This window comes from Mauremys reevesii, linkage group 2, assembly GCF_016161935.1.
Source record: "Mauremys reevesii isolate NIE-2019 linkage group 2, ASM1616193v1, whole genome shotgun sequence".
Taxonomy (NCBI): domain Eukaryota; kingdom Metazoa; phylum Chordata; order Testudines; family Geoemydidae; genus Mauremys; species Mauremys reevesii.
The window spans coordinates 275,662,246-275,684,493 of NC_052624.1; the positions used below are offsets into that span (position 1 = coordinate 275,662,246).

The 22,248-nt window shown below is 44.7% G+C and overlaps 1 protein-coding gene across 16 annotated transcripts in view; it reads right to left on the reverse strand.

Annotated features, from left to right (window-relative positions):
* FAM135B (family with sequence similarity 135 member B) overlaps positions 1-22,248 on the reverse strand; it is a 438,555-nt gene that overhangs the window by 306,988 nt on the left and 109,319 nt on the right. For 11 of the 16 annotated variants that reach the window (XR_005595027.1, XM_039527226.1, XM_039527214.1 and 8 more), the window contains 2 exons: positions 12,169-12,345; positions 10,169-10,252 (listed from right to left, as the gene is read on the reverse strand). The exons of 1 other annotated variant lie outside the window; for it this stretch is intronic. The gene's annotated coding sequence lies outside the window, so the exon portion shown is untranslated. Of the gene's footprint in view, positions 1-10,168; positions 10,253-12,168; positions 12,346-12,536; positions 12,695-20,302; positions 20,940-22,248 lie in introns of those variants that run through there. 4 more of the 16 variants (XM_039527216.1, XM_039527217.1, XM_039527228.1 and 1 more) reach the window with 3 other exon arrangements.

Here is a 22,248-nt window from a genome sequence, read left to right on the forward strand (position 1 = left end):
CTGCAGAGCGTATTAGGGAGGCAAACTCTGAATTACACAAGTTACACTTGGGACCAATTATTTGTATTGCAGTGGGATGTAGAGGCCCCAATGAGAGATCAGGCTCCACTGTGCTAGGCATTGTATAAACCACATATGACTGACTGACCTGGCACCAAAGCGTTTACAGTACAAGCCTATAGACCAGCCATCATGAGGAAAGACAGGACAAGACTGAAGTAACTGTGTAAAGTAAAACTAGGGGTTTGTCTGTTCGCTGGAGTAATGTGCTCTCCAGAGATGTGATTTCTAAAGTGTGCTAATATGTTGCCTGTTAATTGGCCCATGTAGCCTCCTCCTGCACCCCAAACCTCTGATCCACAGCCCCACCCCAGAGCCAGCACCCCCAGCCAGAGTTCCCCCCCCCCCCCGCAACACCAACTCCCTGCCTCAGCTCCGTGAAAGTGAGTGAGGGTGGGGGAGAGCACGGAACAGGGGTGGGGGGAATGGAGTGGGGGCAGGGCAGGAGCGGGCACGGGTGTTCGGTTGTGTGTGATTAGAAAGTTCGCAACCCTATGTACCTCAAAGTACCATAACTGTACCCTAACCAACCACAATGGACAACTAAGAACAAGTCAAAAGCATCTCCTCTTAGAAGGTACACCTGCCTCTGCGACATAAGCACGACAAATCTAGTCTAGTTACACAGCTACAACCAAGTCACAAGAGAAGACTTTCCCCCAAATACACACACACACACACACACAAAATCTCTGCCCAGAGGAAACAAGCCACACTAAGTAAAAAGAATGCTCTTAAATGACCACTCTGCCTTGGTTTTAGCCAAGATGCCATTGCTATGCTCAACTTCATCTCCCCTGATGTGCTACACACGATCCACCTTGGAGAATCTTTCTGCTGGCTTCATAGTTCCCTCTGTGTTAAAGCTCCTTATCCTCAGCTTTAAGGCTTTTCACAATGTGTCTCTGACTACATGCCCGCTCTCATGTCTCCTACATGTCTCATGTGCTCTGCCCTCACTACTCCCCTTGACACTTGCACACAGGTAAGCAGCACTGAAGGGCCGAGTCCTGTGCTCAGTGAAGTCAATGGAAGTTCTTTCTGCTCACTTGCATGAGGCGGGGTGTGAGACACAGAATGACCTTCCCTTGTGGGTGCTCCTGCTGGCTGCGAGGGCAGGTAGGCCCATGGTGCTTGCGTTGATTCTTCCCTCTTCTGCACCAGGTTCAGCCCAATGTAACTGCATTGAGAGGCAGGTGTGGCAGGAGAATCAGGACCTGGGTCTGCACAACTAAGGCCCCATGCTGATCCCAGTGACTTCAGTGAGTGCAAGATCAGGCCCCATATGGGCATACCTCCACAGACAAAGAGTAGCATACAGAGGGGACATGTTTGGTGAGGAATTGGGGGTGGGGGGGGGCTGTGTCAAGGAATGGACTTACCCCAGATCCTCGGCTATGAACAGTTCAGCCAGCAGCCACCATCTTATACAGTATGGTGTTAAAGAAAAAAATATATATATAAAAAATAAAAATAAAGGAAATGCAATTTTGGGTTGCATTAACAGCGGCATAGCATGCAGGTCACAGGAGGTGATGGTACTGCAGCTGAGACCTAACCAGCAGCAAGTGGAGCGGTACCATGTCCAATTCTGGTCACTGCTGTATAGAACGGATGTAGAGAAACTGGAAAGGATCCAGAGGTGCGCAACAAAGATGATCAAAGGGATGGAATGCAAGCCATACAAGCAAAGGCTGAAGGAACTGGGTATAGTCAGTTTGGAAAAGAGGAGAATAAGGGGGGTAATGATAGTGGTCTCCAAAAAACTTGAAAGGCTGCCATAAAAAAGATGGGGAAAGTTTGTCTCTTGTCCTGCCCTCTGTGGCAAGAGAACATGAGATTAAACTACAGCCTAGCAGATTTAGATTAAATCTCAGGAAAAAATTTCCTAACTGTAAGAACAGTAGGACAATGGAACGGACTGGCCAGGGAGGTTGTGGAAACTCCTTCACTGGAGGTTTTCAAAAGGAGGCTGGAGAGCCATCTGCCTTGGATGGTTTAGACACAAATCCTGCATCTCAGCAGGGGCACAGACTAGGGGATCCTTGCGGTCCCTTCTAACCCTATGTTCTATGGAGTAAGGCCTCTTCCCTAGGCACAGCAATGTAGGTAACAGGCTTGGCACTGGGGCACACCCCTGGGACACCGCACGCCCCCAGATGGAGCTTCCTGCCTCCCCCCAGTTCAGACTGCAGTTTGTGTGGTTTATCAGAGACCTACTTTTTACCCAGTGCTCCCCAATACATAGGGATCCTGCGAAGCCACTTACTGAGTAGCCCAGGAAGACACCAGCTGTATGAATCACATCCAGGACAAGTGAGCATCTCCCTCCTAGCCAGCCAGCCCACACCCTACCTCTGCCAGTATGCCGCTGTAGGTGTTAGGGTTATACGGTTGTATATTTTTAGTTCCTCTAGCAGCGACTATTTCTGCATCCTGAATTATGGTGTGATTTATCCCACTTTCTGTCTCTCATTTAGAGTGTTATTATTAGCTGAGCTGAGACAATGCACTCAGTGCTGTACGTTTATTAAAGCACTAATGTCATTCTCTACCACCGTGAGTCACCTAAAGTAAGACAGTGTTCCATTACAGCACTACTGGAAAAAGCATGGGAGCCTAGCTGATCATTTCCCAGTGGTTTATGCCAAAGGCATCTTATTCTTTCCATAAGACAAAAAATATATTTGACTTGTAATCCAGTCAGGGTTAATTCCTCCTTTTACTTCCAAAACTTACCACACCAAAAGCTACTGAAACCATTACTGTACTCCCTTAGTGCCAATCCTCCAATCCCTTACTACCAAACATAGCCCCTCTGAAGTCACTTCACCCTACATCTCTGACCTCTGAACCCTCTCCCCTGCCTACTCATCCAGTATCTGTCCTCACTGCTTTTCTCTCCATACATCATTAAAGGTCAACATGTGGAACTCATTGCCAAGGGACACTGGTAGCCAAAAGTGTAACTGGGTTAAAAAAAAAAGTGAGAAAAGTTCAGAGAGGATAGGTCCATCAATGGTTATTAGCTAAGATGGTCAGGGGCACAACCCCATGCTCTGAGTGTCCCTAAACCTCCAACTGCCAGAAGCTGGACCGGATGACAGGGAATCGATCACACATAATTACCCTGTTCTATTCATTCCCTCTGAAGCATCAGGCAGCGGCCACTGTCAGAAGACTAGATACTGGGCTAGAGGGACCATGGGTCTGGGCTGGTATGGCTGGTCTTATGTCACTCTGGCATTCATACTGCACCACTTAGTTTTTGACCTTTCTCCATAACTTTCTTCTCGGCTGGACTCCAGGCCCCTGCAGCCTCTGGAAACGTCTGCATTCACTTGATGGGCTTCACATTAGGTTCTCTCTGAAACATGCTGAGTCACTTCTCAATCTTCCTTTGCTCCTAAATTGTGGCTTATCTTCCTTGAAAAGCCTTTTGCAATACTGGGCTTGAGCCTACCCCTATTAAAGTCAATGTCCAGAGTCCGATTAATGTCAGTTGTGCAGGGTCAGCCAAGCATGCATGAAGGTAACTATGAAATGTAACACAATGGAACGTTATTACTTTTACCATCTACCCTACAGATTGCACCCTGACAGAGTTTAGTGTCAACACAGCTGCAGCGGGAGAGAGAAATGAAAAGGGAAACAATGGCGAGCTACAGACAAAAAAAGATGTTTTCAGCTGAGATGGAGAGACAAAGGAAATAAATGAGGCTGTAGTTTTTCTTGTTGCAAAATAGATTTACAAAGTATAATATGGGCCACAAACTGCTTTCAGACCTCCCACATCCACAGAGCCCCAGATAGCTCTGTGTACCAAATCCTGCTCAACTCACTTAAAGCTGATAGTCCCATTCCAGTCAGTTGCCTAAGTCAGATGTGATTCCATATGACTTGGTATAATTGAGGGCGGCATGCCACAGTAAAACAGTGTGCTATGGAAATGAATGAGCAGTACAGAAGTAACCCACTGGTCAGTGTGTGTTACATTGTGCCTGATCCATAGAGGATGAGAGTCTGCAACAGCCCCAGCTACATAGCCTGGCTCTCGAGCTCAAGCTGTAGTAGCTTCCCCTCCCCTCCCCTCCCCTGCTTAAGCACTGGAGGTCCCTGGTTTGATCATCGTGTCAGCCAAAAGGCAGCAACCACACAGGTCCACCACAATGTGTGTGTGTGGAGGGCCCTAACCTCTGCAAAACAGTAGAACCTCAGAGTTACAAACTGACTAGTAAACCACACACCTCATTTGGAACCAGAAGTACACAATTAGGGCTCAGCAGAGACAAAATAAAAAGCCAGTACAGTACTGTGTTAAACAAACTGAAGAGAAAAGGAAAAGCAGCATTTTTCTTCTGCACAGTAAAGTTTCAAAGCTGTATTAAGACAATGTTCAGTTTGAAAGCTTTTGAAAGACCAATCATAATGCTTTGTTCAGAGTTACAAACAACCTCCATTCCCGAAATGGTTGCAACTCTGAGGTTCTATTGTAGTTGTGTCTCCAAGAGTCCCCTTCAGAGCAAGACACTTACAGTCCCTTCTAACCCTATAATTCTGTGATTCTTACTACCGAAGCACCTTCTAGGTGAAAGTAGTCTGACCCTAGGCGGTATCTCCTTTTCTTGGAAAATCCACAGGATCATGTGGGGATCAATATGAGGCCCTTTTGACCTACCCAGCCTACAGCTTCCCTCTCCCAGTCCCTACCTGTTCCCATGCTGATCCCAGCCCCACAGGACAGCTATCTATGGGGCCCTGGGAAGGCAGATGACACCCCACTCCTCACACAGGAGTCCTTGGGCCCACTGTTTGTATCTCCCCCTTGTCTATTCACTGTTGTGCTAGAAATAATTCATTGAAATGAGATGTCTCATAATGGAATCCGCTACTTAAAAAGTTACACGCACACAAAAAAAACCAAAACCAAACACACACACAATAATGAGGCCCCTTTATGTGAAGAAAACAGGCAAAACCATTGGACCCAGCACAGCATTCAGGGATCCAGGAACAGCATTTAGAATGGGATTTATCCTGTGACTGTCCAGTAAGTCATTGGTGATGAAGTGAATGCCACTTTGGGAACTCTTATTATTTACTGGGCCCAACACCATACCATTAAAACCAGAAAAACTCCAAGTCAACCCAATGGGATAATTCCTCATGTCCCATCTCAGTGATATTATGGTATGTCCTGGGATAGAGAATAAAGCCTTTGATCAGAAGTAAGGCCCCATTGTGTGCCAGGCACTTTACCCACCTGCAAGAAAAAGCCAGCCCCTGCCACAAAGAGTTTGCAATGTTAGTAGCCAATGAGAGATGGCTGGTGGATGTAAACAAGCACAGGGAGGATAAAGGTAAGGGGAGGACAGGATTGTGGTCAGGGTCCCAATCCTGTAGTGGGCCCACATAGATACTCTTTGCAGAATCAGAGCCTCTGAGACAGGGCCGCTCAGAGGATTCAGGAGGCCTGAGGTCTTCGGCGGTGAGGGTCCTTCCGCTCCAGGTCTTCAGGGCACTTTGGCGGCAGATCCCAGAATGAGTGAAGGACCCGCTGCCAAACTGCCACCGAAGACCCGGAGGTGAAGGCCCTCGAGGGCGAAGGCCCTCGCCTCTGAATTGCTGCCCAAGACCTGGAGCGGAAGAAGCTCCGGGTCTTCGGCAGCGGGTCCTTCACTCGATCCAGGTGTGTTCGGCGGCACTGAGGGACCTGCCGCCGAAGACCCACCGAAAACTCTCATGGGGGCCCCTGAAAACTCTTGTGGGCCCCCGGGCAAATTGCCCCACTTGTTCTCCCCCTCTGTGCTGCCCTGCTCTGAGATCTTGATCTTTTTGATACTAAGGAAATATCCTGCTTGTAGAAGAGTCAGAAGAGTTAAGTGTGGATACTCTTGCTCTTCTCTTTAAGAAATAGCTCTTAGAAAGGTACTGTACTTGGATTTCTGTATCCTTCACATATTGAAAATACAAATTGACAATAGTACCTGTCAACAACTCATTGACATGGACTCAATATTGTTTGGTTGATGCATCACACCTGATAAATATGCAGCTCCGTTGGGGCAGTAGAAAGACTGAGACCTGCTCCTTGGCTTACACATAAAATTCCACACATGCTGCTGCGTGCTCAATACCAACGATGCATTTGAAAAGAAATATCCAACAGAAACAAGCCCTCTTCCAAGTAGAACGTGCAGTCAGTGGAAATATCACATAGACGCTTTGGCTCAGGTACATGTTTTCCAAACAAGTGGAATAAAGATACAGCCTGATCCTAGGAGGTGTTGAGTGAATATAGGCGACACTTAGCACCTCAGAACCAGGTCACGATGTAACAAACAGCAGCTACCTAGGAACTTCACCTTGTGTGCAACAACATGGCCAAGGACTCCTTAAAAACTTCCTGGTCACAGTGGGGTTAGAGTTCGGTTCTGCATGCAACAGAAGCACAGGGTCCTAGCGCTTAACCTAAAGGAGAATCTCTGCTATGTGTTGGAAGTCTATGACATACAGAGAAGCATTTCTGATTCATGCATTCCTGAGCAGTGGTATATATACATACACACACGCTAGCCGGTTCATTACAATGTCATTAATAAAAAACTAATAACATTTCATCATGCATTTACAATGTGTATATCAAAAGTGTTTGTGAATACAACAAAGAGGACAGTTACAAAAATGGACAGTCAGTATTCGCCAAACACCAAACAGCTGCTCACCTGACCCTAATCCCATTCCTCTAACCTTCTGCAGGGGCGATTAAACAACTGTTGTGTCACAACTAGAAAACTATAAAAAAAAAATCAGGAGATTGTATTTATATATAGTGCCCTTCATCTCTAAGGAGTCCTGAGTGATATTGGGTTCTTTGCACTTCCATTTCAAGGGAATGAGGGTTTGGCTGTAGTTCTCATTGGAAGAAGGATCCTGCTCTTCTGGGGGCAGAAAGGCAGCAGCCAGGTTAAAAAAAAACACACACACACTTTCGCAGCCTCCATGAATTTGGGGAGGAGGGGGGAGAAATCACAGAAGAGAACAGTTTTACAGGTAGTTTAGTGGCAGATCCTTGTGGCAAAAAAACCCCAAAGAAAGTGCAATCAGACACTAGAGAAGTAAAACTCTAGAACAATAGAGTCACTAGCAGTGCAGGCATTAATGCTAGGATCAGAAAGGGAATAAAATTATATCCCTTGGATTTAGGTTTGGAAGACATCAACCTGTGTCTCATTCCCTAGGCGGGCTGAGATCAGGCGTGTCACCAAATTGATTAAATTGACCTTTTGAAACAGGGCTCAGAGCAACATAGCAACCAGAGCCAACGCCTTACCTCCTGGAACAATGTTAGCAAAGATCTTGCTGGAGACCAGACACAGCTTCCTCCAGAGAGTATGTAGAGCACTGTCAGTGTGCAAGGGAGGGTGTTGGATCCAGGGTAGAATACAGAAAATAAGCATGAAACTTCAACCATAATAGCAGGCTAGTCACGGGCTTGGATACAAGCAGCTTGTACACATACAGGGAAATACAACCTCACACATTGCATAGAACTAGGGTGACCAGATAGCAAATGTGAAAAATCAGGACCGGGGGCAGGGGGAGGTAATAGGAGCTTATATAAGAAAAAGACCCAAAAATAGGGACTAGCCCTATAAAATTGGGACATCTGGTCACCCTACATAGACCAGGGAGGGGCTCCAACTGTGAAGTGTGGATCCAGAGCAAAGCACACCTAGAGTCTGGAAAAAAGGGCTTTTTTCATTAACCCCACTTAGGTTAACATACTGGGGGCGAACCTGGGACCTGCACAGTTAAAGTTGTGCACACTGACAGCCCCTCAAACTCTCCAGTGAGATGGCCACTAGAGGGGACTGTGATAGGAGACACCCCTCTCTCATGAGCACCTCCTGCACACTCTCTCTTTCTCTGTCCCAGGTGCCCCCTGTCAGCTGTTAAGCTCCTCGGGTGAATCTTCAGTGGCCCAGCCCTCCAGCCAAGTCACACACCACCAACATGCACAAACAAAACCAAAGTAAAAGGTCCAACAGGGCCTGTCTCTGTGCCCTTGTTACCATCTACAGCCCAGTCTCTGGGCTCCATCCTCAGCCCCCTCTGGGCTAGCTTTAAGTCTGTGCCTGCCCTGGTATAGAGAAGAGCCCCCAGAGATTCCTAGCCTTTATCAGTTCTTATTACCCCAGCTCTCCAGCCAGGTCACTCCTTCAAATTCAGCCTACTTCAGCAAATGGGTGGCCCTCTGCAGGTTCTTCAGACCCATCCTTGAGCCCTGTAAATTCCAGCCCTGTGCTTGGGCTTCTAAACAGAACTTGTCCCCTTCTGGGGTCTTTGGCCACTTTGCCAGTGGAAGGACCCAGGCCAACTCACCACTCCAGATCACAACCCAGGGATCCTACAAATAGCTCCCTTTAATGCCATTGCTGCTGCTATTCCCTGGGCCTCTTCCCATGCAGCCCCTTCCTCTTCACCTGTACCCCAGGGCTCTCTGTTCCCTGCTTGAACGGGTCTCGCCCATGACTCTTTACCCGTAGAGAGTCACATCCTTTCTCCTTCTCCCCCCTTCTGGCTCCAGACAGTGACTGACCTGCTTAGCCCCGTAGCTCCTTTTATCTCAGCCCGCTGTGTTCTGATAGGCTGCATCCTGCAGCCTTTCTAGGCAGGCATGGAGGACCCACTTTCACTGCTCTTTCATGGGGGCAGGGTTTGGTAGGACCACAAGGCCTCCAACAGGGGGCCTCAAAGGGCCTGGTACATCCAGTCATAGGGGAAAAGATCGACATTGTATTTAGGATGTGTGGTTCTTTTTCATATCTAGCAAGGAACAATCTTGCCCTGACAGGGAGATGGATTAGAGGGGTTGATCCCTTGAGTTGTTGAGGCCCCATATCTCCCTTTAATTCGAAAGGGACCACATTAAACGGCTGCTTAGCATCTCTGACAATATTATCCTGGATCACCTTGCAATCCTTTGCCATAACTAATTTGTCTGTTTTATTAAAAGCCTGATTTTACCCAGTTAAAAGGACGTACAACTTAAAATACTGAGACAAGAAAAAATAAATTTTCTCCAAATCCTCTACATAAAATGAAGACGAATTTTAAAACATATCAAACAATATCAGATACATTGTTCACCAGCAATGAAGAATCACTTGCCAAATAGTACCACACTGTGGCATGTGGAACAAGAACATGGCAGTTTCCTCTACACTTATAAGAGGAAATTGGCTGCTGTGTCTCAGAAATGACTGTTGCAACTTGTTGACAAAAGCTGACTTTTTAATGGCAGCTACCATACAAGCCTGATTGTGTTCTAAGCTCCATTGAGACACAATAGAGGACTAATGAAAAAAGGAACTGGATTTTTAAAAGATAGTTAATATCTTTAGGTACCAAAATAGCATTTCCACCCCCCCCCCCAGAACAGTGCCAGATACCAATGCTAGATGGTCATCAAGAGTCCAACGTAAGAGAGACTGTGTCCTTCCACATTAGCACGAAATGGTAATATAAGACAACCAGCCATTTGATACAAGGAAAATCCTCTCCTAAGATTCTAATCTGAGTAAGTGGGGGGTAATGACCGTCAGCTGGAAGTGTTGGCTGGCCTTGAATATTAAAAATCAGTTATTCTAGGGGTACATCTACACAGTGATAACCCCCCCCAAAACGTCTACACAGCAATTTTACAGTCCAAAGCCCGAGCCCTGCAAGCCCGAGTCATCTGAGCCGGACAAGCCGCAGGTTTTTTATCACTGTGTAGATATGCCCTGAGTGCCTAGCACCCTGACTGTTTACATTTACACTGATTCCATCACTAAACACTGGATTGACTCTCCATAAACTGACAGCATTTTCCATCTCTCAACACACTGTGATTCTATATGAGCATTGCTTTACTATAAACACACTGATTTCCTGCCTTTCCTAGAGCTGTTTTTTAAGAGAAGTTTTGCAGCCACATAGTAATTAGGAGTCAGCATATATATAGTGCTGGCTTCTATGTAATCATACGCCTCCAGCTAGCAGCAAAGTAATAATTCAGAATAATATTTTGGGGACATTACGTGTAATCTCAAAGCCCCTTGACCTTTAATCATTTGTTTGCACTGATGAAATATTCACTCTGCTTCATTCTTTACGATGTTCCCTCTTGATTATGTGCTTCATATCCCTGCAACATGTATAAAACTGATTAAAATGCTGCAATTGATTTATCATCATTATAAGCACGATCAGGTTCAGGTTCCTATTACTGCGGTTTTTTCCCCTGACCCATCTTCTCCAAGACACATCATTGTAAACGAGGGTTCCCAATTTATAATATTCTCTAGCCTTAAAACAGGAAATCAAACCCAGCCAAAGATATATCGTAGATATGGCCAGGATATCCTAGTGGACGTCATCCAGGGACCTATGGTTTCACAGTAGATAGATTTAATTAGAACGAGGACCAAAAATCAGCCCTTCTAATTATACTTGGCTATTCTAAAATATTTGTATTAATAAGGCCAAACATCTTCTAATGGAGAAGTCCTATAGATTTTAGTAACGATGATACCAAGAGGGTTCTAAGGAAATTACTCTGCGAGTCTACAGAATTGGATTCTGAATGTTAATCTCCGTACAGGTTTTTTAAGCCATCCTATAGAATTCCACAGCAGGGATGTAGTCTCTGTCAATCTCTACAGTACTTTCTCCATCAGGGTGAGCTGTGTATATTCTGTGCTTCACAACAGCTTGTGTAAGTAGTGTGTATTACATATGAGACAGAAATAAGGGGCATGATTCTGTGACACGTTCGGTGCCTCTTGCAGGGTGCAAAAGCACCCCCAGTTCCTGTTGATTTCTAATGGGCTTTGCAGGATTGGGACCCATATGCTCATTCTCTATCATTGTTCAACATGAAGACAGGTGCAGTTTAGCCATGGCTACCTCACATCCAGACCACCCTCAGAGTATAATTATGAAGCAGAAGCAGGGTTATAATTTTGGCATTTCATGGGTACGACTTTGCTAATGTCTGGCTCCTTTTTATTGAAATGCTGATTGTCATTACAGTGAAGTACATTTCCAACCACGCAGGCAGTGATAACGAGGGTGGGCGGGGGGGGGAGGAGGAGGAGATAGCTGCTGACGTCTCTATCTCTCCTTACTGCTGCAAAAAATATTAGTTACGTGTAAGTGGAAAGAGCTCTCTGCAGTCATTACATAGCAAACAGTTACCACTTGGCTTCAACTTACTTTTACCCTCTCCACAAACACAAACACACTCGATCTTTCAGCACAATACAAGTTTGCATATGGGCATTGCATGGCATTTTTATTTATTTGTGCGTTAAATTGAGGATTCACTTCCACACCTGTCTTTGCATTATTGCTGATCTTTACCCTTTTTAAATGCACCCAATGTATGTTTTTCTATATATGGATCCAGTGAGTTTCCCTTATTTCTTACTCATAACATTTTTTTAAGATAGGAAGGACTGAACATTTTGGTAAGTATTTTTAAAAATGATTGTTAACAGCTATGACAACCTTAGTGTTATTGCAATTATTTACTTTTATTTTAAAGCACGTAACATAACCCTTTCAGTTACAGATTACAGTGAAGTTTCCTCTCTAGCCTATACACACACCTCTATATCTTACAGATGTCTCCTAAATATAACCCGAGGAATTTATTCTGTGCAGTGAGGAGAGGGAAAAGCATTGTTGCCTGGATTATTTTTTTCAGAGGGTTATTTATTGCTACGTCGACCTTTGCTTCATTGCAACCCTTCACTTTTATTCTGAAGCACAGAGCTTGAGTCGTTCATACTCGGATCACGTTGTGTCCCCTGATCACCCCATTTCTAACCACTCTCACTGGAATATTACAGGGATTTATTATTTTTCACGTGTTGAGGGGAGGTGGAGAGAGAGGGTCTGTATGGCAAAGATAGCAAAACATGCTTTGGACAACATGCTTGGTTGAAATGCCATTAAAATGCCTTTGAAACAAGACAGCCAATAAACTAGCAATACGCACACGTACACAAAACTGCACTGATCAAGGGAAGAGTTTGCAAGCAGCACAGCTGATCTTACCTGAGTCTTTGCGGGGTCCTCCCTCAACACGCTCTCTCCCAGTAGGAAGTAAGGTTGTGGTTACTGCTGCTGGTGTCGATGGAGCAGGTACAGAAAGGCAGTTGGCGGATTGCAGTCCCTGCTGCTGGGCTCTGGCTCCTGTCAGGGCTGCTGCTGCTGCTCCTGGTACTGATGATGCTAAGGAGGAGGAGAATGAGTGAGGAGGAGGAGGATGGTGATGGTGCTGATGCTGTTGCTATGGTTACTGAACTCAGCGGCAGCACCACTCAGTGCAACAGCTGCTCCAGCTCCTGGTTCTTTCAGACACAGGCTGTGGCGGAGCTAGAAACAACAACAATAATAAATGCCCACTCTTCTCCAGCACTCACTTTCTCCTGCTCTTTTGAATATTATGCTGCCGCTGTTACTAGTGTGGAGCCGAGTCTAGCGCTCTGGCTCTGCGATCAGGTTAATGATTGCAATGCCTGGGCGATCCCGTCTCTCAGCAGCCTCCTGGAAGCAGGTTAAAGGGATAATCGTAGCAGCAGCAGGAAAAGGGGATGGAAGAGAAGGGGATTTAGAAGAAGGGCCCAGGACATACCCCCAACCCTTTTCTAGTGGGGCAGTGAGGAAGGAGAGCATCAGAGACAATTCCATACAGCCTGGCTAATGGGCTGCAGAGTGATGGCACAGCTGAGAGGAAACAGGTGGTCCACAGAAGTGCCTGAAATACTCTAACAGAATGCTAAGCCTCTCAGAGTTGGTGGGGTGAAACCTTGACTCCACTGAAGTCAATGATAATTTTGCCATTGACTTAAATGATGGAAGGGTTTTGCTCATGGGGTTTCTGCATTTTTGTAACAAACTCACAAAAGGGACAATTTTCCAATTTTTGTTTTCGTGCAAAGACAGAACAATTTTCCAGGTAAACACAGGCCGATTTTCAAGCAAAACACACTTGGAAGTTGGACCTTTTCTTTTCCCTTTGAATGAAAATGGATTTCATACAGAAAATTCACATTAGTCAGAAGTTCCTAATGAAGAAGGATAGCCACTTCCTTTCCCAGAGCAGAGAGTAGAATGACATTTGGGGAAAACATTCATGCAGAATCCCCTTACAGAGAATGGAGTTTGCCGAGCTCTGAGAATCTGCAGCACAAGGAGGGAGAGAACTAAGCTGAATGGGCTCCTACTAGAGACCTTATTAGCAAGAACTAGGACCCAAACGACAAGCCAGGTGGGACTGCTGCACATCAGGCGTTAGGGAGTGTTTGTCTTCAAATACAGTACAATACCATACAGATGTAATCCTCTGGAGTTCTCCTCCAGCCCAGTTTTACACAGTGTTCCACTTTCTAAGAAATACACACTTTAGGCTCAAGTTTTCTAAGCTCCATCTTTGTCCAACGTGCAATTTTTGGAAAGTTTGAGCAAAAAGTCCTTCTCTGAGCTATGGGAGAAGGAAGGGGGAAAGTTATATAGTTTATGCTTTTTAAAAAATGGTATGCACACATTTGAACAGGGCCAGGTTAACAACTGCTGATGGTTGGAAGCTGAAATTCATTGTGAATGTGATCAATCGGTGCCTTCCCCTGCTTTGGAAAAATAGATTGGATTAAGATTGTCTGTGGTTTGCTAACCTTGTAATTAAGCACCAACAAAGCAAAGGGCAGTTTTCAAAAGTTCACTCACCATGGCAGAAGTTGTTTTTTTTTTTTTTATAAAGTCAGGAGGCATCCTGAAAAAGAGAGATTAACTGACAACTAGTTAAGCACACAGGATGAATAAAAGGAATTAGCTCTAAACTCCTATTTAGGTTCCTAACTTTCCACGTTCTGTGAATGCTTCCTTTCGAGCATTCAGTCACAATGTTCAAAACTGCTTAGAACCTGACTGCTGTCTCTTAAACTGCACCTGTGAGGCTAATGAACTGCTCATGTGAGTGATAATAGTGAGATTTGCTCCTGCTGAATATATTGCTCAGGGGCAGATCCTCAGCTGGTTTAAATCAGGGTAGCTTCACTGGTTTCAATGGCACTATGCTCATTCAAACCAGCTGAGGATCTGGCCACTTTAATTCTCAACCCTGCTTGTAATACTGAGCCAAATTCTACTTCTTTTAACTACATGAATAGTTCCACTGAAGTCCATGAGGCTGATTCTCCACCACTCTGCACCTCCTGCAGTCATTTATCCCTGTGTAATAAAGGTGGGTGTATATTGTGGCCACATCAGAATGGCCCAATCACCTTGGTGGTGATGTTGACACTGCTCAGGTATAAACGTGCAAAGGTGAAGAATCAGGCACAAGTGTCTTTATGTTTGTGCACAAAAACCCTGTGTAATGATAGACCATTATTAGAGAAATACTGTTTGATCCCATAGTTAAAGGTTGTCTCACAGCAGTACATGCTTGCACAACACCAGAATTAAGGCTGCACGTTCAACCTTGACTGACTTTGGCATGCTTAACTGTGCACCCTTAACACTGCATTTTTCTTTGGCATTAAATATATGCAAAGGTAGAACAGTTGCCGTTCAGTGATGGAATTAATATTGTTGTTGCAAGTCATTGCCTTTCCAAGAGGAAGACTACTCTTTGAAAGGGATTGCATCCAAAATCAAAGAAATAGAATATTGCACAGGGTTGGGAAATTACTTTAAGAGCAGGATAAAATGTAAACATCGAAGATCAAATCAGCTGGTCTCAGGATAGTTAACAAGCACAGAAACACATGCCTCCCTCTTGGAAGAGTTCCTGGTTCTGCCATGGAGCACCCGCATGACTTAGCACAAGTTGGCCCAGATCCTCACAGGCATTTAGGCACCTAACTGCCATTGATTTCAGTGGAAGTTAGCAGCTCATATATCTTTGAGGATCTGGGCCTCTCCCCCTATGCCTCAATTCCCTGTCTGTAAACTGAGGATAATCCTTTCACCCACCCTTTGTCCATGTAAATTATAAGCTCCAAAGAGAAGGGACTGGCTCTCGCTATGGCCCAGATCCTCAAAGGTATTTAGGTGCCTAACTCCCATTGATTTCAATGAAGCTAGTGGCTCATACATCTTTGAGGATCTGAGCTTATCTGCCTGTACAACCCCTTGTACCATGGGGCCTCAATCCCAGTCAGGGCCTCTAGTTGCTATGCAATACAAATAATAAAATAAAATATAATAATAATAAATAATTAATAATAAATTAATAATACTATGCTGTGTCCACAGATAAGTTAAAGTGGCAGAAGCATGCATTATTATTAATTGCTATGGAAGTATATTACAGCACCCTATAGAGTGCAAGTAGGCAACTTTTATTTAGAGAAACAACGCAGTCTCTGCCCCCAATTGAATTTCATACAGGATGCAACCAAGGAGCAATTAAACAGTGGGTAGGGGAGGACAGGCAGGGGTCACAGCAATGAGATTACATGGTTTCTCAGCAAAGGTGAATGTGTGGTCAGCATGACTGAAGAAAATATAGCTGATTCACTTCTTTTAGGCCACTGTGGTAAAAGTGGCTGTTTAAAAGCATTTGACAGCCTTGCCAATTGGAGGGTAAAGACAAAAATTGAGAGTGCCAGAAAAAACAATAATTCATTGTTTTATATATTATTTATTATTATTATTTTGTCAAAGTACATCTATTACCCACAAAAAATAAGCTAAACGAACATTAGTAGGCACTTGATAGCAAAATCAAGCCCTTAAAAGTTAGGAGCCTTAATTTGGCTCCCCTGTGTATATGTATTATGATAGTCTTTAATTACATGATTGCATCCTTTTTGCCCCACGAGACCCCTGCCTCATTCAGTGTACAGGGGGGATGATGCTCACTTAACGAGCAGCTAATTTCATATTTTGCTTTCTCCACATTGTTCAGCGTGAGGCCCAATGGCTTATGTAATGCATGCTACTCAAACCCTGCTCTGGAGAGCAGGGCCAGCTCCAGCTTTTTTGCCACCCCAAGCGGCCAAAAAAAAAGAAAAAGAAAAATATGATTGCACTGCCCCCGAAGTGCCGCCGAAGACTGAAGCGGAGCAATTGAGCTGCCGCTGAAGTGCCACCGAAGAGGAAGAGAGGGACTGGAGGACCTGCCGCTGAATTACCGCCGCAGACCCAGGAGCGCCGCCCCAATAATGGACAGAGTGCCACCCCTTTCTATGGGTCACCCCAGGCACCTGCTTCCTTCACTGGTGCCTGGAGCCAGCCCTGATGGAGAGAGAATTCACAATTTCCTCCTGGCTTTTCTACATCACTCTTCACTACAGTAGCTGAGTGCATCACAAATTTATTTTCACAACACGTCATGAGATGAAGAGGTTTCATCCCCATTTTGTATATGGGAAACTGAGGCACAGATTTGTAAAAGTGCCCAGGCATTGCTCTGCTCAGTATTGACAGTTAGGCACCTAAATACCTTTGTGAATCTGGGTCTAAGTGACTAGCACAGCTAACACGCATTTCCGGAAGTGATACAGCCATTTAGCCAGATCTTTAAAGATACTTAGGTATGTAACGGTGCAGTTTAGTAAGATTCTGAAGACGGCCTAGGCAGCTAACTTCCAATGAAATCAGATCTGTCTCCCCTTTCCACTTCCCTCCTACCCTGCACCCCAATGGTTCTCAGTCCCAGTCTCCTTGCCCAGCCATTTCCAGACTCCCTCCAGCTCCCACTCCTACTTTCCCTCTCCCCACCCCTCCAGCCTCCAATCCCAGTCTCCCCACTTTCTGTGGCTCTTTGTCACAATCTACTCCCCCTGCCCGACCCCTCTGGTCCCAGCAGGTCCAGCTCTGGTGCCCCCTGCATTTGGATCAGGCAACCTTCCTCCTCCACACTGCCTGGGCATCGCATAGGGTCACTGAGAATACAGGAGATACAGGCTCCCTGCTCTCATTTCAGGTTCTCAGACTGGGACATCAACAGCTCAGAACTGCAACTGCAGGGAAAGTTCTTCTCAATCCCAGTTTGGAGCATGCCAGTGTGGATGAAATCTTTGGGGAATTTAGCAACTGAAATCTAAAAAGTCCCTACAGAGTATGTGAAAGTTCATTTTACAGTGGCTTATAACTCGGCCCAATTTGGACAGATTTTCATGGAGAACAGCAGAAGGCACATCCCTGAAACAAAGGCAACTCCCCTGCCAAATTTCAAGTCGTTACTCCAAAGCACGAAGGGTCTAGGGCTTTCAAAGAAAAGGTTAGCAGTCATTTTTAAGATGCACAAACTTATTTTTCCCTATTTGCATTCTTGGAAACAGCAGAATCATTTTGGCTGAAATTTCCCCTCCCCCAAATCAGCCCAAGGCAGGCACCTGGCACACAACATTTTAGCCTAAATGATTACAGTTTGGCGGAGTTGTAAGCAACTGAAAACAGAGTCTTATAATGGTAAGTGTTGGGCAACCATAATAGGTGGCACTACCAGCTCCACCTATAATACAGATGAATTCACTAAACAGCCAGGTGGGCTTGTTTCTTTAATCTTTTCTCCCAGTGGTTCTTAACTGCCTTTTTTGTTTGTTTGTTTGACAATGCAAAATACCAGTTGGGATGTTATAAATTATATTACTTTGCTCTCAAGTCGAGGTTTGTATATAAAGATGTCAAACATATATTGGAAACAATACTGCATTAAACCTCATAACACACCCTTACAGAGCAGGCAACTTGGATTATATTAATTTACAGATGAGTAAATTGAGCCACAGTGAGATTAACAGATTTGTCTGTGTCACCAGGGGAGATTATGTTACAGGAAAAAAAAGCATGACAGCAAATCACCAGTAAAAGGAATGTAATTTTATATCTGCTTGAAATATATTATTCAGCCACTAGTTGTCTGGTTGCATTAACCATAGGATGGTAAATAACCAACACAAAGCTGGAATTCAAGGTGTGTGGAAGTTTCTTTACATGTAGATGTAACTTTAAAAAAAATACACATACCGCATATTTGAGGCCTGGTATTGTGACATTTAGGAATCCTGATGTTCACTCCTCTGCTTTAATACTAGAGCATAGCTATCTTATATTATTATAAATTGCCTACAAAGCAATATAGAGAGTTTCTCCAGTAAAACAAAATACACATGCCAAAAGCCATATCAGACATTATAGGTAAGCCCAGAAATCATTCAAGCAGGGGACATTAATAAGTTAATATAGTTGGTTATTCTAATTGGAGGACTTCATGCACACAGATACCACAGAACATGCTCCAAGGAGAAAGTCCAGGGATACACACCTTAACACACTCAAAACCTCCTTCACCACACAAGGACACTCCACCAGAAATATAGATGGCATCATGGAATGGGCCACCAAAATGCCCTGTGAGAACCTGCTTCAATACAGAAATAAAATCCCTTCCAACTGCACACCCGTAGTTGTCACCTACCACCCCACATTAGAACCCATATCATCAAACAACTACAACTCATACTCAATGGGGACCCAATCCTGAAATAAATCTTTCCTGAACCCCCTCTTCTGGCCTTCAAATAACCTCTCCAAGCTCATCATCAGAAGCAAGCGCCCCACAGACCAGGACACACCAAATCACAGTGGCACCAGACCCCACTAGATTAAGGGGAAGGGATAGCTCAGTGGTTTGAGCATTGGCCTACTAAACCCAGGGTTGTAGGTTCAATGCTTGAGGGGGCCATTTAGGAATCTGGGGGTTGGTCTCCCTTTAAGCAGGGATTTGGACTAGATGACCTCATAAGGTCCCTTCTGTCATAAACATACAGGTAGCATAAAATCCCTCCTTATCATGTAAGGGGTTAATAAGCTCAGATAACCTGGGGGGCACCAGCCCAATAAGGGGAGAAGATACTTTCAAATCTGTAGGGAAATGTTTTTTGTCTGTGTCTCTCAGAGCTAGCCAGGAAACAGAGCAAGGGAAAATACATCTCCCTAAGCTATATCTGAACTAAGCATCTAGTCTTGCAGAAATAGTAAATAATAGCAGAAAAGAAATGCATTAGATTACCTTTTGTTTTAGCTTGTGAATTTTCCCTGTGCTAAGAGGGAGGTTTATCCCCATTTTTGTAATGTTAAAGTTTTGCCTAAAGAGGAAATCCTCTTTGTTTTTGAGTCTTTTGTTATTCTGTAAAGTACTTACCATCCTGATTTTACAGAGGTAATTCTTTTACCTTTTCTTTAATTAAAATTCCCCTTTTAAGAACCCAATTGATTTTTCATTGTACTTAAGATCCAAGGGTTTGGGTCTGTGTTCACCTGTACCAACTGGTGAGGATATTATTCTCACGCCTCCCCAGGAAAGGGGGTGTAGGGACTTGGGGGGATATTTCGGGAAGGTAGGGCTCCAAGTGGTCCTCCCTGAATGTTTGTTTAAATCACTTGGTGGTGGCAGCGATACTAAAACAAGGAAGGAATTTGTGCCTTGGGGTATTTTTTAACTCAAGCTGGTAAAAATAAGCATAGCGGGTCTTTCATACAGGTCCCCACATCTGTACCCCAGTGGTCAGAGTGGGAAAGGAACCCTGACACCTTCCAACCCTGATATTCTATGATTCTAGGAATAATAGAGGCAAAACCTGATGACATATCCCCCACAACACACCTTTCAAGATCCATGGATCCTCCACATGCCTATCACATGTGGTGCACCTCATCCAGTGCACTAAATACCCCAACGACAACTTTGTGGGTGAAACCAGACAATCACTACGTTCTCGAATGAACTTGCACGGAAAAATGATTAAAGACAAAAACACCCCATCGCCTGTGAGTGAACACTTTTCACAAAATGATCACTCCACATCCGACCTCTCAGTCCTCATCCTCAAAGGAAGCCTGCATAATACTTTCAAAAGACATGCCTGGGAGCTTACATTCGTAACCTGGCTAGAAACAAAAAATCATGAACTGACTAGAGGCACTGGACTTATGGTTTATCACAACAATCTGTAACCCACTAACAACTCCTCCCAGCAGCTTACTCCCTCTCCTTCCTTTTCTCCCTATGACTGGAGCAGTGTTAACGAGCCACTTCACCTTGCATGGTCCCTTGAAATGCGTTAACTGCTTATGCTAAACAATCTGTTCCACCTTTCCAGCTTCTATGTAAGCTGGAAAGCTTGTCTCTCTCCCCAACAGAAGTTGGTTCAATAAAAGATATTACCTCACCCACCTTGTCTCTCTAATATCCTGGGACCAACACGGCTACAGCAACACTGCATATTTTATCTCCTGTTTAAGTGGGCTTTGGGGAGCTGCTGATGTATAGAGCTGCATAGCACCATATGGTGAGAGGAATGCGGCATGGCAGCTTCTCAAGGATGCAAATGGGGACACTGTAAGATGAGTCTGTTTTGTTTCTTTCCTCTTTTGTAGTCTCTTCTCTTTTTCTTGAGTGACTGGTGCTGGTTGCCCCTCACTTCCTTCTGGTCAGGCAAGGCCAAGTGGGCAAGTTTATCAATAGGTAAAAAGTTAAAAAAAAAAAACTTAGGAAAAGACAGCCTCGAAAGTTAGAGGGAACTGATTGGCTGAAACCAAAAGAGGGTGGAGCTAAGAGACAATAAAGCAGGACTCCAGTTTCCAGGCAAGTCAGTTCAAGTTAGACCACAACCAAAGGTGGGCAAGAACTGAAGACAAGTTGGAGCTTTCTAATCAAACTAGGTCTTCAGAAGAGAGAATCTAACTGGATATTACTGGAACTGCAGCAAACTAAATTAATCCACTTTTACGGGGTTTCAGAGAAAATTATCCCCAATTCTTAACATTTCCTGACATTGTTTCCACCCTTCCTCCCTCTCAATGAATGAAACAAGTGCCAGCCCCACAATTCCCTTCCCACAGCTGTCGTGCAGCAATTATGACATAATTACTATGTGTTTTAGTAAGTGCACATTGTGCAGCTCGGGGGAGAATTGGCCCCTGGGGATGAGATTCTAACAGCCTTGCATGATGGCAGTACACAACGGATGCTTGTTCATTTCAGGGGAGCCTTTTGTTTGATGACTTCTTTAACTTGGTTTGTGATTTGCAGAGTAGAAACTAGCATTTATAAAATCCCCTGGGATGGAGAGGTAGAGGAAATTCACTATTCGGCGGGAGAGGTGGGGTTTGGTATTACACCGCAATACAAAGCAACCAATGAAGCCAAAACCACTTGAAATGTAACACAGTTTTTTAACTTGACTGTGTACATCCGTGAGCAAGAGGCAGAGGCCACATGTGATTCCAGGTATTAGTGACTAACCTCTAACTCTCTGGAGACTGGCTGAGTCAAAGAATGTTTCTGCACAATGCTAAAGCCACTATTGTTGGCGTCTTCTCAGTGAGTGGAAAAATCCATCAGAAAAATGTGAAGTGATCCACCAGCAAAACATTGCAAAGCTGATGCAAGGAGGAGTCAAGTCCTTACTTCATGCGCAAGACCTATTAACAGTTATGGAACATGCATGGATTGCACCTATAGCGGTGAGACTGTACCCTAAGGAACTAGGCAACGGTGGGTCAGGCAAGCTACTACGTTGTCTTTGGTCTCTGACAGTTCAAAGAAAGATACACCCTCAATACAGCATCACAACACAGTGACTGTATATGCAGGCAGGTATCTGCTGCTCCTTTTATAGCTTATTTACTGACCAGAATATGAGAACAAAGAAATTACTACACATGTAAAGCAAGCGATGGTGCACAAGGGAACTGGATGGCTTAGGGGACTCATAATGGGATACGGGGCTTTGAATGTATAGGTCATTGCTCCATAGGTTGGCTGTGACCCAGTCATTTTCATCTCCTTGGTAGCCTATGTGAAAGGAGTTGCTTGCCCCAGCACACTTCCTATTGGATGTGCAGTAGCATCAGGCAGTAACAATAACTGATATTTTTATTGAGTCTCTCAACAGAAAGGCCAAAGGCTGAAGGGGCAGGGAGGACTATAGGGGACTACAATGGCTGTGGGCAAAGTGCGACAAAGCCAACACGATCACCACCAGCATGTGTTTCTTCCAAGAAGAGATGCCTTAAATATCCAGGGCTGTTGAGCTTGCACCTGTTGAGCCTGGGATTCTGGCTAAATCAGGACTGCAGGAGCTGGCCCTTTGTAGGAACTAAAATCCAACTTGAGAA